The 17,457-nt window shown below is 41.9% G+C and overlaps 1 protein-coding gene across 3 annotated transcripts in view; it reads right to left on the bottom strand.

Annotated features, from left to right (window-relative positions):
* Nucleotides 1-17,457, bottom strand: part of LOC132389087 (zinc finger protein 239-like) — a 274,720-nt gene that overhangs the window by 128,078 nt on the left and 129,185 nt on the right. The window lies entirely within an intron of this gene.

Below are 17,457 nucleotides of genomic sequence, written 5' to 3' on the forward strand. Positions count from 1 at the left end.
GATGAAAAATTAGCACATTTACAGTTAGAGCAGAGACAACAGATGAAGGAGTTGATTTTTAAATATAGGGAGTTGTTTCCAGATGTTCCGAGAAGGACTTCTATAGCTTCACATGATGTAGATGTTGGGGATGCCAAACCTATTAAACAACATCCATATAGGATGAACATGGAAAAATGTGAACTTGCTGAGAAAGAAATTGAATATATGTTAGAGAATAATATCATTAGACATTCTAACTCGAATTGGAGTTCGCCATGTGTTATGGTGCCAAAGCCAGATGGTAGTATTAGGTTTTGTACGGATTATAGGAAGGTGAATGCTGTAACGAAAACGGTTGCATATCCAATTCCTAGAGTAGATGATTGTGTAGATAAAGTTGGAAAGGCAACGTTCCTTACAAAGATTGATTTATTGAAAGGGTATTGGTGTGTTCCATTAACGGACAGAGGTAGAGAGATTTCTGCATTTGTAACTCCATCTGGGTTATATGAGTATAATGTTCTTCCATTTGGGATGAAGAATGCCCCAGGTACTTTCCAGAGGATGATTAACTTTGTGATTCAGGGATTGAAAGATACTGATGCTTATATTGATGATTTAGTGACAGGAAATGATACTTGGGAAGCACACATTATTGCGATGGAGAAATTGTTTGAAAGGCTTTCAAAAGCTAACTTAACTATTAATTTAGCTAAGAGTGAATTTGGACATGCCACTGTGACTTACCTTGGTTATGTTGTGGGTCAAGGTAAGGTAGCTCCTGTTCAGGCAAAAGTTCAGGCAATTTTAGAGATTCCCACTCCAACGGGGAAAAAAACTCTCAGAAGGTTTTTGGGAATGGTAGGATATTATCGGAAATTTTGTAAGAATTTTGCTAGTGTTGCCCTTCCATTAACTAACCTTCTGCGGAAGAATGAGAAGTTTGTATGGACGGTGCCTTGTCAAGAAGCATTTGAAAAATTGAAAACAATGATATGTCAACAACCTGTGCTTAAGGCACCTGACTTTGGAAAACCTTTTTCATTGGCTGTGGATGCTAGTGATGAGGCTGCAGGAGCAGTATTAATGCAAAGGAATGAGGGGAATGAGCTTGATCATCCAGTAGCTTACTTTTCTAAGAAATTTAATAAGCATCAAAGAAATTATTCGACAATAGAGAAAGAATTGTTATCTCTTGTTTTAGCTTTGGAATATTTTGAGGTATATGTTAGTACAACTCAGAAACCACTTATTGTTTACACTGATCATAATCCGTTAGTTTTTCTGAGTAAGATGAAAAACAAAAACAGAAGGTTATTAAATTGGAGTTTGATGTTACAAGAGTACAATATTGTGATAAAACATATTAAAGGTAAAGATAATGTGGTTGCTGATTGTCTATCTCGATGTTGAACGTACACTGTAATTTTTTTATGGAGTGGTTTTTTTTTCCAATTGTAACACTCCTACTGTATTGTGACTTATAAGCTGTTATATGATGGTGTTGTGTATTGTGTATGTTATAAAATTTATACCTTTGTTTTTCTTGTATGCAATTGTTAAAAATTTTTGTTCTTGTCAGACCAAAAATGTTTTTTTTGGAGGGAGGTGTTACGTACTCGTGACACATGACAGTGGTGCCCTTGTCATGTGACTGGGGTTGAAGCTGTACTGGACTTGAGGTGATGGTCTTGTGATGGTGGAATGACGTCATTTTCCCGCCAGTAGAGATCATGTGATGGGTTTTTTACAGGTTATAAAAGGTAGAGCCCACCCTGTGAGGAGGGGCAGTTCGTGGCTGGATTTGCCAAGTTGACTTCATGCTACTGCGTGTTTGAAGTGATGACGCAGTTTAGTTGAAGGATGAAGTTTTTATTTAATGCCTAAAGTTTAAAAGGTTAATGCCAACAGGTTCTTTATGATTCTGTTAGTTTGAGAATTAAAGGAGAGTGAAGATTCAAGGTTGGAAGTTAAAGATCGAGGAGAATCGCTTTCTACGGTGAAACGGGGGCGACCTTTGTTTGATCCTTATTTGGAAGGATTTCGTTGACTATCTTCGTGTTAATCCCTAGGTTTACCTAGAAAGGATTGAAGGTAGTGGAGAAGGAAAGGTCAGTGCCTTTAAGCCGTTCTGTTTCGTAAATTCTTCGTGGGAATTTCGACGTCGGGAATCGAAGCAAGCGACGTGAAAGAGAACTTAAATCGTCCTGTAAAGTCTCTCCTTTTAAATGGACTGTGAGCATATCGAACTTTTGGCAATATCACTTTAAGAACTGTTTTGGAATATCACTTTAAGAACTGTTTTGGAATATCACTTCAAAGAACTGTTTTGGAATATCACTTTACGAACTGTTTGAACAGCCACTCAGCAGCTGTTTCCGGTTACGGTAGTGTTTGTTTACTTTTGGGGGGTTTGTTTTCTGTGTTTAATAAACGTGTTGTTTTATTATAAGAAACCCTTGCCGAACTCATATATTTATTGTTGCCTGAATACGTAACAAAAGGGACACCTACAATACTTTGTAGTTTGTGACGGATAAGGTCGGGAGGAACCAGGAATATTTCGGATCTTGGCTTCAGTTCAGAATTCCATTGTACATTCAAGATCTCGGTAGGCCGTCAGGTGCCGGTCACAGTGGGGCGGGTTCTGTCACAAACCCGGGTCGCCGATGGAGTATTCTGGAGTTCTCAGCCTTCCTTACTGATTTTTTTTGGTGTGTGTGCGTGTTCTCTGAGATTTAGTAATGTTAGTTATAATGTATTGTTGCGTTCCTGGTGTTGATGTGTTATAGTTGAGTTTTCTCTCATTCCCATGTGAGCAGCCATTGCCCCTGGATAGTTCCCATTAACTTTCCTTAAGACTTTGCCGGCGTCCAATTAAGTACCCTTGGACTTTTGCCTCTTATCACAATGGTGACCTGTAAGCTGCTCACGAATCGGGGGTTTAATTAGCTGGACAAGGATTCCTCCGTACCCTGGAGTGTAGTTAAAGTTGAAGGGCTAAACCCTCGGGACTCTGTCGGCCTGGTCCTTGCGCAATGAAATTACGGCCGAGTTATTTCAAATTGTACAAGAATGTGTAATTGCTACTGCTTTTGGCGCTTTTTTTCAGTTTGATTAATAAAATTTCTAGTTTTGTTGAATCTTTCTGCGTGCAGCGTGACCATACAATTCACAAATTCCAAAACTCGAGCAGTTCGCAGTTAAGCCTCTTCTGTTATGATATGAAACAGCGTCATACGTTTAAGCCGCCAGAAAACCCACAGACAGTATTTTAGATTTTGTTTTATGACCCTGGAACCTTATGCAAGTCATGTTTCCCTGGTGTTGATGCCGGACCTTAAATTAAGGACCTGTATAGTGATTTATCAAAAACCCAACATTGATCGCTGCGACGCATCACTGGTCCCAGGCCTGTACTCCTAAATAAGCACATCCCCCATCCCTCTAGCACATTGTGCCACCTATCACGATGTCAATATCAATGCTCCGGTAGTGAGTGCCTAGCACTGCACATTCTTCTAACTTTTTGTTGACATGCTCATAAACTCAGTTCAATTTACGAAACATTATCGCCCAATCCTGCTCTTTAGAATCCCTTCTCTGCATTTCTCACCAATGATATGAGGCTCACTGGCCCTCAGTTCCCCAGCTCCTCCTTTGAGCCCTTCGGATGTAACGGCAATCCTGTCGTCCTCTGGTAGCTCATTGATCTCAGTCGAACGTGAAACTATCTTTGCCAGAGGCATTGCTTCTCAGAAGTGCCTGTGAAAGTCTGTGAACGCCCAGAGGTTTGTCCATCCACATGTTCTTAAGGTGCGACACACCTCTTGTGCTCAGCACCTGTTCCTGAGCAGCCATGAGCAGCGCCGCTGTCTGCCCGTCAGCCCTGCCATTTCGCCGTTGATAAGACATTCTTGTGACAACCACCTCTGATATCTGGCAATGGTACATCACACGTGCCGTGGCTTGTCCATCAATGGCCTCTAGTCCTCTGGCCCTGGTTCACCCTCGTCTGTTTCCATATCCACTGCCTGCTTTGTGCGGTATTCCCTTAAGTGCCATAGTGACCATCCTCTTGACATATTCATGGGTGTTTCTCATTTCATCCAGGACAGTGGCTTTGACCCTTCCTAGTCCCCGTCGTCCTTTATTCCAATTTCGCTGGACGATGGACTGTGGATATAATCCTCCGTGTCTTGTTAGAAGTCTCCGGGTATTGATATTGTTTTTAGAGGATAAATTAATATATTTCGAACAAGATTACACACCCCGCGGACCTCCAGAAACGCAAAGAATACTCCGAAGTAAAAAGAGCATTAAAGAAAAATAAGATTAGATTTCAAACCCCGGACGCTGCTAAACTTCGAGTGTTTTATGACAATGGGATGCAGTTGTCCCAGACAGTGGAAGAGGCGACTACAGACATGAAGGCCAGAGGGTTGCCCGTCAGCATCACCAAAACGAAAGAAAGCCTTGCTGAGGAATTGTCCCGCTGAGCTTGGGAAATAGTGCGAGATACGAGAAGGCAGGAGACGGGAGGAAGCCGAGAGAAACATATCAGGAAGAGACCGGGAGTTTCCCAAAGACAGTCCTCACCCACTTCAGAAGAGCCATAAGATTTGGCTAACTTTGAAAATGTTGAGAGGCTAAACAGAAGCAAAAGTACCCGGTGATATAACTATCTCGAGAAATACATTATAATGTGGTTTTTATATTACTTAGCAAACTCGAGGAAATCTGAAGAAGCTGGAAATTCAAACACCAACACATACAAAATGCTGGTGGAACACAGCAGGCCAGAAACGTCGACAGCGCATATATATATATATTTGCGTGTGTTAGATATATATATACACACACACACAAGTACATAGGGAAATCTTTTCTGTGTAATGGATTTGTTCACTGACATTTATGAATACTGCAATGGGGGCCCTCAACTCACAAGTAGGAGGGGTTATCCCCACAGCTAGACATTTCCTCTAGCTCAACGCAGGGTCGTCTACTGGAGACCTCAGCCTTGGAGTCACACGTTTGTTGCCATTTTTGTTATTATTTGCGTTTGTTGGTTCTTATTTGTTCAGGGAGTAGATCGATTACGCTTTATTGTAATTTCAATGATACATTGACAGATAAATACAGATGGATAAGGACAAGGTAAAATTCATTTCTTTTAATGCAAATGGGCTATTAAATCCAATCAAACGTAAGAGAATTTTATCCAAAATGAAAAAAAAGAACAAGCCCATGTGGTATATTTACAGGAAACTCATTTAAGTGATAATGTTGATCTTGACCTACAAACAAAGAATACTATATGGAAACTAAATTCAAGTCTACTAAATGATCCGTACTTTCAGGAACGAATTAAAAAAGAAATTGGTCTCTACTTAGAATTTAATGATAATGGAGAGGTTCACCTCCCATTTTATGGGATACTCTGAAGCGGTCTTAAGAGGGAAAATTATAGCGATATCTTCAAATAAGAAGAAAAAAATAAGGAATAAAACATAAGGGGATTTACAAAATAAGCTGAAAGAACTAGAGAAAAAACACAAATTGAATTTAGCACAGGATACATTAGGGGAAATTACAAGAATTAGGAATAAAATAAATAATTTGGCAACGAATGAAATCAGGAAAAACTAAATGTTTCTGAAACAGAGACATTATGAAAGTGGATCGAAATCTATGAAAATAATGGCGTGGAAACTGGAAAAAAAGCAGAAAATACAATTCATAGAATTAGGGACCCAAGAACGAAAATGATAAAAAATAAGCTAAGTTAAATTCAAGAAGCTTTCGAAGTGTTTTACAAAACACTATATTCCAAAGTTCCAGGGGGAAGCATCAACCAACTTGACACCTTCTTGAATTCTCTAGAGTTATCCACTTTGAGCAAAGAACAAAATAGAAGGATGACTGATGACACAACTGAAGTTGATTAAAAAGCTTCAATTAGTCGGCTTAAATTAAGCAAGTCACCAGGATCAGATGGGTATACGGCAGAGTGGTACAAAGAATTTAAAAATGAGTTAATTCATGTTTTACTCACCACACTAAACTGGGCTCTAAAGAAGGCACAAATGCCACACAGTTGGAAGGAAGCGATAATCTCAGCTATACCGAAAGAAGGCAAGGATAAAATGGAATGCGGGTCATTTAGGACAATATCCGTTCTTAATGTAGATTATAGGTTATTTACCTCCATCGTGGCCAAATGATTAGAGGAGTTTCTACCCATAATGATAGGTAATGATCAGACTGGTTTTATACGACAACACCAGACACAAGATAGTATACAAAAATACTTCACATTATGGATCATATACAAAAAAAAAATAAAATCGAAGCAATAGTGGTAAGCATGGACGCTGAAAAAAACATTTGATTCGTTTAATTGGAATTTTCTCTGCAGAGTTTTACATAGATTTGATTTCCAAGACAATTATTAGAACAATACAGACACTATATGACAATCCTACTGCTCGGATTAAAGTCAATGGATGTATATTAAATAGTCTTACCCTAGAAAGGGGTACGAGACAGCGATGTGCATGGACACCACCACTCTTCGCACTATCTGGAACCATTAGCTCAATACATCAGACAAAATGAAGATATCAGGGGAATTACTATTAAAGGGACAGAGCATAAATTGGCTTGTTATGTGGATGACATTTTGATCTATCTCGGGCAACTAACACACTCTTTACCTGAATTGATGCAATTCTTTGAACAATATGTTCCTTTATCAGGATACAAGATCAACATAGATAAAACCCAATTACTTTCATATTACTATAGCCCACCAAGAGAAATTGAAAGTCGATACCCCTGGGCATGGTACACAGTCTTTCAAATATTTGGGCATCATTATGCCAAAAGATTTGGCAAAATTATCACAATGTAGTTATCAACCGTTATATAAACAAATTAAGCAAGGTGTGACATGATGGAGCCTGATTATTTTTTCCAGTCTCAGTGCAAGGATTGAGTCCATTAAAATTAATATTAGGCCCAGACTGTTATATCTCTTTCAGACCTTACCAATAGAGATGAATCAAAATCAATTCAATCAATGGAACAAGATGCTATCAAGGTAAAAGGCCTAGAGTTCGTCTCAAAACTTCGCAATTAGTAAAGGAAAAGGGGGGATGGGGCATGCCTTCTCTTAGAGATTATTATTTTGCAGCACAGTTGAGAGCTGTGGTGCGTTGGTGCAACCCATCATCTGACGCTCAATGGAAAAACATTGAGGACCGGGTACTTCCCATCCCCATGCAAGCAATTTTGGCTGATGATAACCTGCAAAGGTACATAAATACTATTGATAACCCATGGGTGAAATTGACTCTTAAAATATGGAAAACTACTATAAAAAAATATAATCTGGAGGGAGATACTGCAATTCTTAAATGGAGTGCATATGACTGATTTTACACCAAATAAATTGGATGCTAGATTTAATGACTGGACAGCTAAAGGAATAACAGTTATTTGCAACATAATGAAAGAAGGAACACTGTTCAGTTTTGAAATGCTTAAAGAGAAACATTTATTAGAAAAACAAGATTTTTTTCGGTATTTACAGATGCGACAATATGTTAATAAGATGCTTAAAAATGTAACCAATGCTTGATAGAGCTCTTTAGAAAAGCATATAATTCAGATAATGGTAGTAGAATCATTTCAAGCATGTATAAGGGAGTGTCAAATCTAAAACACATTCGACTTCATACATTAAATCAAAATGGGAGAAGGAAGGAGGGTAATTATATCTGAGGAAGAATGGACAGCAATATGGAGGTATCAATGGAAGCATACCAATTCACAGAAATCGAGGGAGTTCGGATGGAAAAAACTTAATAAGATATTTCATTACACCTTCTCAGAAATCCCATTATGATGGTAACCTCCCTGTTTGCTGCAGAAATTGTGGAAATCAAAATGCAAATCATTATCATATTTTTTGGGACTGCCCTGTTATCAAAAACTATTGGAGGGGGATACATAATGCCCGAAGTAAACATCTTTAAATGTGAAATACCCTTGGAGAGTAAGACCATATATTTTGGATATATACCTAAAGAATGGGTGAAAAGAGTTAAATATTTAATGAATATACTATTGGTGGCAGGTAAAAAGACTCTTACTTGGAAATGGTTATCACAGGAGAGCCCAACTTTAAATACATGATGGAAATTACAACGGACATTTGAAAAATGGAGAAGATAACAGCATCTGTTAACCATAAGCTGGGACAATTTTATTCATACTGGGCAAAATGGTTTAACTACATAATGCCTCATAGGCCTGATTTTAATCTCACAAATCAATGAATCTTTAAAATAAATCACTCCCTACTTGTAAATTGTTCTTTCCTTTTGCTTGTTTTTTTCTTTCCACTGTTTTCTATAAGTGTATATCCCAGATAAATACTTTATGGAGATTTTGTGATATATATGATTATAGGTGTACAATGTCTGAAATACATCTTATGGAGCTGTTTGTTTGATGAACTTGTTACATATCCCGTAACTGGGTATCTGATCAGCAGAGTCTGGTGGTACCAAACTAAAGGCGTTTATTAGTCAACTACACAATACAATATCAAAAATGCAAATATACATATAAAACAAGTTAGCAGTAAAGTGACCCATTATTTGGACATGAGTCATGATTAAGGAGTTTAACTACCAATGTCATTCTTCCTCAGCCCAGAGACTAGAGGGGCGAAGAACATCTCAGACAGATGTGCAGTCAGCTCGACTTCTTCAGTCTGCAGGAAATTCAAGGGAAACCTCTTCGCCCTCAGAGTGGTGACTATTTGGGCTTCATTCACAGGGAGAGCGAGAGGAGATCAACAGTTGAGGATTTGAAAGATCTGTTGTGGAAGAGAATCACTGGCAGTGTTCAGCCAGCCTGAGGTGACTCTCTACTGTACTCTAGGTGTGTTATAAATTCACTAAGTACCAGAGACAGTGTTTAAGATAGAACTGATTCGTTTGTCACAGATCTATTCCCATTAAAGGTGAATATACAGCAGGAGAAACTCCCCCCGTGCCTGGGGAGCAGCAGCAATTACTGCAGAGTTCAACACATACAATCACTCTCGAAATTGCATTCAGCAACAGTGATGGACAAATATCCAGCATGCAGCTTATTGAAACTTTCTTCCCAGTGTGAACCCGGTAGTGTGTCACAAGTGAAACGTGTTGTAAGGTTTCACTGCTGATGTAATGGTTTCTCTGTAGCAGAAATGTCTAGTTTACAACTAGAGATAACAGGGTTTTGGAATGGTGTGCTATCCAATGACAGAAATGTTCTTTCTTGTGAGTCTGGATGAGAAAATTTCATGGGCTTTTGCTGGGGAGAGATGAGAAGCCACAAATGGACAGAGTGGGCCCTGTTTTTTTTTACTTTACAAACCTATAGTCAAAGTAAGAATTATTAACCACATATTGTGTACTGTTTGTTATTTCGGGGTACTGATTTGTAACAGGGGACGCAGCACAGCATGCACCCAAATTTGGCCGAGCTAGGGGGCTATCACCCCCTATATTAAGCTGCTAGCTGGAGTGAGAGTTACAGAAGGTTAGATGACTGAGTGAATACATTCCCACATTAACAGGAGGTTAACGGTCTCTCTCCAGTGTGAACTGACTGGTGTGTCAGTAGGCGAGATGACCGAGTGAATCCCTTCCCACAGTCTGTGCAGGTGAATGGCCACTCTCCAGTGTGAACTCGCTCATGTACCTTCAGATGAGATGATTGAGTGAATCCCTTCCCACAGTCTGAGCAGGTGAACGGCCTCTCCCCAGTGTGAACAGACTGGTGTCTCAGTAAGCCAGCTAACTGTGTGAATCCCTTCCCACAGTCTGAGCAGGTGAATGGCCTCTCCCCAGTGTGAACTCGCTGATGTACCTTCAGTTCAGATGACCGAGTGAATCCCTTTCCACAGGCCGAGCAAGTGAACGGCCTCTCCCCAGAGTGATCTAAATGGTGGGCTTGTAGGCTAGCTAACTGCCTGAATCCCTTCCCACAGACTGAGCAGGTGAAAGGCCTCTCCCCAGTGTGAACTCGCTGATGTACCTTCAGTTGAGATGACCGAGTGAATCCCTTCCCACAGACTGAGCAGGTGAAAGGCCTCTCCCCAGTGTGAACTCGCTGATGTACCTTCAGTTGAGATGACCGAGTGAATCCCTTCCCACAGTCCGAGCAGGTGAATGGCCTCTCCCCAGTGTGAACTAAATGGTGTGCTTGTAGGCTAGCTAACTGCGTGAATCCCTTCCCACAGACTGAGCAGGTGAAAGGCCTCTCCCCAGTGTGAACTCGCTGATGTGCCTTCAGTTGAGAAGACGAAATGAATCCCTTCCCACATTCCGAGGTGAACGGCCTCTCCCCAGTGTGAACTTGCTGGTGAGCCATGAAGTCAGATGACCGAGTGAATCCTGCCTCACAGCTTCAGTAGATGACCAGCCTCTGCCCAGTGTGAACTGACTGCTGTGTCCACAGGTGGGAAGACCAATTGAATCCCTTCTCACACACAGAACAGGTGAATGGCCATGTCCAGTGTGAACTCGCTGATGTACCTTCAGTTGAGTTGACGAAGTGAATCCACTCTCACAGTCTGAGCAGGTGAACGGCCTCTCCCCTGTGTAAAATGGCCAGTGTGCCAGTCGGTCAGATGACCAACTGAAACCCTCCCCACAGTCTGAGTAGGATCGAGTGTATCCCTTGCTCCACTTATTAAGTATCTGGACAGAGACAGCAAAATTGGCGTGTTGTGTTCGAGAGTCCCGTCGATAAATTACTTGTTATTTTTAGCCTGTAAAGAGATTTACAAAATCCATCAATGGGAGTACAGCAACATTTCATTTTCATCACTTGAGTTGTCAAGGTGTGATCTGACATCACACTGTTACATTGAGGTTCAACACAATTTGGATGGAGAAATCATCTTCTAACTGGGCAAAGTGCTGGGATCTGGAATGACCATCAAACTCTCTGATGCTCTTCCTGTCTCTATAAGAATGGGACATTTCTGCCATCTCCAATCTGTGACCTGGCTCAGTTTGACTCTCTCCAGGTATTATTCCCTGTTCCCACTGAGATGCACGGGCTCCTGGCCCCACAGTAACTGAAATACTCTCTCACAAATGGCCTGCAGTGCATTCTACACACCAACCACTCTCTGGGTAAAAACCGTACCCTTGACATCCCCTCGGTATCTATTTCCAAGCAGCTTAAAAATATGACCCCTCACGTTAGCCATTTCAGCTCTGGGAAAAAACCTCTGGCTACCACACAATCATCTCATACACCTAAAAATAGGCTCTAAACATAAACAAGGAAATTGTACATAGCTGTGGGAAATTGATAGAAGTATACAAGATTATGAGAGTATAGATAGGATAAATGCAAGCAGCGTTTTGCACTGAGGTTGGGTGGGATGACAACCAGAGGTCATGGGTAAGTGAAAATTTAACGAGAACATTTGGAAATGCTCTTTACTGAAATGATCGTGAGATTGTGGAATGAGATGCCAGCACAAGTGATGAAAATGAGCTCAGTTTCATCATTTAAAAGAAGTTTGGATGGGAGCCTGGATGGTAGGGGTATGGAGGGTGATGGCCCCGGTGAAGGTAGTTGCAATAGACAGCTTAAATTTTTTTGGGGATTGACTAGATGGGCCAAACGGCCTGTTTCCATACTGACCGTCTCCATAATTCTATGACAGAGAAGCTCGACTTCTTCAGTCTGCAGGAAATTCAAGGGAAACCTATTCGCCTACAGAGTGGTGACTATTTGGACCTCTTCCCAGAGAGAGCGAGAGGTGAACAACAGGTGAGGATTTGATAGATCTGTTGTGGAACTTCCACCAGCAGCCGACTCTCATGTGACTCTGTGTTATGACCCTACAGGGTGCGTCACTGAGGAAAGCTAATATTATGCACCCATGAGGGACAGAAGTTCCCAGTCACAGTGATTGGAGAGGATAAAGGAAGAGAGGGCAGAGCATTACTGGCTGAAGTTCCGGATATCATTTGGCGAAAGACAGGACTGGTGGTTCCCCATACCACCGTTAGGGTTTGCCCTGGGTTCATGCCAAAGTGCCTATGGTTCCTTGCCTACACCCTGATGAAACAAGCCTCCAGCACTGAGGGAGACTGGCAATACTTGGCCGCGCGCCAACTCCGATACTGGAAGGAGTCTGAGGTGAACAGAGGACATCTAGTAAGACATTCTTTTAATATTGACCAAACCCAAGACGTTGTCCCCCATCTCTGGGCAATTTCAGGCCATGAAGTCGGCCGCACCAACTGCCCCCTGTCCGGCTCACCATCAAAGAAGGACAGACTCTTCCATCCATTCTGCATTACCCCCTCTAGCCTGAGACACCATTTTATGAGGATGGAAGCTCTTCTGTGGATCCAGCAGGGAAACGATGCGATAGTGACGGACAGTGACGTAATTGAACAGGCCTCTTTTGAAGCAGCTGTCTCTGCCCAGCAACAGACAACAGTCGGAACGTTTACACAGACTCCCATTACGCATTTGGAATTGTACATGACTACGGGGATCTCCGCGAACATGTGGATTCCTGACTTCCTCTGACCAACTCATTAGTAATGTCACTTTTGTAAACAAGTTATTCACCGCTCTGCAGCTACCTCGAGCTTTGGCTGTCATTAAATGAGCGGCCCACACCCACATGTCCGACCGGGTCACTAAAGGCAATGCTTTAGTGGCTGAGACAGCGAAAAGTGCAGCACAATCCTCAGTAGTTGTAGTCCCCTCAGGTTCCCATCAAACAACCCTCCGTGACTAAAGCAGAACGGGTTTGCCGGACGTGACGGGAGGTGCGTACTTTTCAGGGGGACGCCTCTGAGGATGAGCGCAAACTGTGGTCACAGATAGACCCCTATCTAGGTTTTTGGATTACCCCAGCGGGACAGGTTTGTTTTCCTACACAGTTTTTACCAATGTTGGTCGATTATATACATAATTATACACACCTGGGAAAGGAGGGATGGTTGGTAACCTGTACCCTGCACACCGGGTACGACTCCCTTGACAGGTGGACCTTTTCATGTCTACAAGTTGATTTGATTGAATTGCCTAGAGTACATTGCGATAGATACTGCTTAGTTATTATAGATGTGTTTAGTAGATGGATTGAAGCTATTCCAACTACCAATAATACTGCTATGACTGTTATGAAGGTATTATTATGGTAAATAATTCCCCGGTATGACCTGCCAGAGATGCTGAGCTCTGACAATGGCACACACTTTGTGGAGAATGTAAACAGAGGTACATAACAAACTAGCTATCCAGCAACAATTCCATTGTGTACACCACCCACGGGTTGCTGGCACAGTGGAAAGAGCAAATGGCAGTCTGAAGAGTAAATTGGCCAAACTAACAGCAGAGACGAGACTCACTTGGTTGAATGTCCTACCGTTAGACCGATTCCATGAGGGTAAGCCCACGAGGTAAATCATTTACGGATGACCCATGAGGACACCCTGGGGACCAAGACCTTTTGTATCATTGCTCCCAGAAAGTCTACCAGCAAAATTGGATATTCATACCCTCGGGGAAGAGCTGGGGAAATATATATGCCAACTAACCAAAATTTTCCAAGAATTACATTCACAGGTACGATGGGCTTACAAGGAAGAGAACTACCCCACAGAGAAGAGTGACTACCCCACCATAGAACCTGGGAATTTTGTCCTGATCAAGAGTTGGGATCGAGGGAAACTCGACCTCAGTGGAGAGGACCATATGAAGTGTTACTGACCACTCCGACGGCTGTGAAACTGAAGGGGCAATACATTGAAGAGACTGCAAAGATGTTACTGAAGGAGCTGAGTAGAAGGACGCTCTCGGACTAAAGGAAATTGTATTGGTTGATAGTGGAGAGTGATGAACCTCTAGGTTTCTTGCCGTGGATTGTCATTTTGAGAGAGGGTGCTTGAGCGACGTCAGCCGCCGGCTTTCTCAGCTCCTGTTTGACTCTTACTAAGAGAGAGAGAGAGGGGCAGAACTATCTGACCGTGCAGCTTGTTTACACTTGCTTGCTTGTGTAAACAAGCTTGTGCTGTCTCTTTCATCATTGATTCCGTGGATGAACTGAACTTTCATAATTTACCATCTCAAGACTTTGAGCTTGGTATTCCCTGAGCTCAATGGTTTGGGAGTTATATTTAAACATATGTGTACTCATAACACTTTCAATTTTTGGTTATTTTGCTTAATTTGTTATATTGTAAGTAGATACGAATAAAGACAGTGGTTTTAACATCAAAACCGGACTCCAGGTGTGGTCTATTGCTGCTGGTTCATTTAAATCATTACGGGTGCGTAACAGTGGTGTTCACTTTTATGTCTTTAAGAAGGCTCACCCCAGCATCCAGGGGCCCCCAGGTTAAAACCTTTCTGTCTCTCTGTCACACCTATGCCAAACAGGTAATATGCCAGTATGGTAATACTATGATTCAAATGTCAGTAATTCCCATCAACCCGAGTGAGGAACTCTCAGCCTGGGCTTTTTCAAATAACACCGGGGGAAGAGAGTGAGGAACTGTGGTCCACTCAGAGATGACTGTGGCTGTGGGTGTTTTGAGGGATGGTATCTCAAGCCCCCACCAACCCGAACTTCCTATACTGGAGAACATGCTTCCTGGCCATAACTGCACGTGCCCAGCAGCCGAGAGAAATAACTAAGACTGAGCGATTTTGGATGATCACTTTTCTCTCCTATGGAGTAGCCGGGAATTCACGAGAGATAATCAATTTGGCTACAGCGCTTGAGGAGCTGGCTACAATAATGCAGGGGACCTGACAGATTTTATCCCAGCTGAGAAAGGGGGAACCTGTGCTATTATTGACACAGAATGCTGCACCTATATCCCTAATGAGTCTACTAACGTTACATCCCTCTCCGAGCACACTGCCAAGGAGACTGACAGCATCAAGAGAGCAGGGCAGGATTTACACGGGTTCACCGAAGCGTCGAAATGGTGATCTTTGAAGAACTGTCGGTAATATGTGGGGCATCATATTGCATTATGTCTTAATAGTTGTACATATCATTGTTTCTGGGCAGGGCAAACATAAACTTTGAAATGTTGTAAAGCCAGAATAACTGATAGTAACTGTTTTTCCACAGTGGAATAATTTTTCTGATGCACATTAATATTCTTGGAGAAATAAGCCACTGGGTGTTCAATGTCTTCCACACTCGTTTGTGCCTCATCAGCTTCATCACTAGCGTTTGTTGCTATAGAGTGGTTTTGAAAAATCAGGTGCCTTGAACATGGGATGTTAACACAATATAGTTTTCAGTCGTTCAAATGCCTCCTGGCAAAGTTCAGTCCATACAAATCTCTCACTCTTCCCCAGGAATTTTGTAAGGGGAAGAATGATATCTGCAAAGTTTTTGCAGAACTTCCATTAATATCCTACCATTCCCGAAAACCTTCTCAAAGCCTGCTTGCTAGTTGGAACAGGAACCTCAGCAACAGCCTGCACCTTGGCTTTTACAGGAGCGAGTTGCCCCTGACCTACCATATACCCCAGATACGTGACAGTGGCGTGGTCAAATTCACCTTTAGTGTGATTTACTGCAAGATTGGCCACAGCAGCTGTTCCAACAATTTTTCAACAGCCACAGCGTGCTGTTCCCCCGTGTCAGTCCAGACCACTAAATCATCGATTATATGCCCCTGTGTTTTCTAAACCTCTAATTACCAAATCAATCATTCTTTGAAATGTTCCAGGAGCATTTTTCATTCCGAAAGTTAACACGTCATATCCACACAGCCCTGAAAGTGTGACAAATGCTGAGATTTCTCTAGCCCTTTCAGTCAAGGGAACACACCGATATCCTTTCAGCAAGTCAATTTTTGTGATGTATTTGTGATGTATTTGTGAGGTCTGGACCATGGGTTGATATTCTAAACTGAAGAAAGTTCAATTTTGATGGTATCAGAAAGGATCTGACAAGTGTGGTTTAGGACTGGCTGTTTCCTGGCAATGGAGTTGATCACAAGTAAAGATTTGAGGTTGCAGAGTTTGCATGTGCCTGCCAAAATAAAAGTTGAATGTTAACTGGTGCAGGTAACCTTGGTTTTCAAGAGATACTGAGGCCGCTGAAATCTTGTTCCTCTAAATGGCTCAGGCTTTTGGGTGCTACCAAGAGTCATTAATGACTAGAATATCATAATGCCATGCCCTGAGCTCATCCAACTTTTTTTTCAGTCATCTTCTGCTGGCTTTTAAAAGCTTCCCAATAATTTCCTCTATGATTTTCTCTCTCTATTGATTTTATGGCCACGGTTGTGTCCTCCTGCCGTTCCAATGCTTCCAGTTCTTTGGGATGTGTCTACCATTCATCTCTCTAATTGCTCCAGAAACTCCAGCCATTGCTGCTACGTTGTCACTCCTACCTTTTCCCTTCCAAACAAGCTTCAACAGCTTCTCTGTCACAGAAACATGGAGGAGTTCCGTACAGAAACATGCTATTTGGCCCATCTAGTCAATGCCATTAAAAACACTTAAGCTGTCTAATGCAACTACCTGCAACGGGACTATTGCCCTCCATACCCCTACCATCCAAGTTCCCATCCAAACTTCTGTTAAATGGTGAAATCGAGCTCATATTCACCACTTGTGCTGTGATCTCATTCCACACTCTCACAACCATTTCAGTAAAGAGCTTTTCCACATGTTCCTGTTAAATATTCACCTTCTCCACTTACCCATGACCTTTTCTTATCATCCCACCCAGACTCAGTGGAAAAAGCTCCTTGCATTTACCCTATCTATACCCTCATAATTTTGTACCCTTCTAACAAATCCTCAAGGCAGTGTTTAATTTCCTTGTTTATGTTTCAAGCCTTTTTCAGGTGTATAAGATGATGAGGGGCATTCAGCGTGTGGATCGCTAGAGGTTTTTTCCCAGGGCTGAAATGACTAGCATGAGGGGGCATAGTTTTAAGGTGGTTGGAAATAGGAACCCAGGGGATGTCGGGGTAAGTGTTTTACACAGAGAGTGGTGGGTGCGTGGAATGCACTGCCGGCTATTTGTGTGAGAGTGCTTCAGTTACTGTGGGAACAGGGAATCATACCAATGGAGATAGTCAAACTGAGCCAGGTAACAGATTGGAGATGGGAGAAATGCCCCATTCTTATAGAGACAGGATGAGCATCAGAGAGTCATTCCAGATACCAGCACTGTGCCCATTTAGAAGATGATTTCACGATCCAGCTTGGGTTGAACCTTACTGTAACAGTGTGATGCCAGATCACACCTTGACAACTCAAGTAATCTCATCTGAAATGTTATCCTACACTCATTTATGGACTTTGTTAATTTTTTTACAGGTTAAAAGTGACAAGGAATTTGTCTATTTGAACCTTGAACACAACAGCCGGTTTTGCTGTCTCTGTCCAGAT

The sequence above is a fragment of the Hypanus sabinus genome, unplaced genomic scaffold (assembly GCF_030144855.1).
Source record: "Hypanus sabinus isolate sHypSab1 unplaced genomic scaffold, sHypSab1.hap1 scaffold_47, whole genome shotgun sequence".
NCBI classification, from domain to species: domain Eukaryota; kingdom Metazoa; phylum Chordata; class Chondrichthyes; order Myliobatiformes; family Dasyatidae; genus Hypanus; species Hypanus sabinus.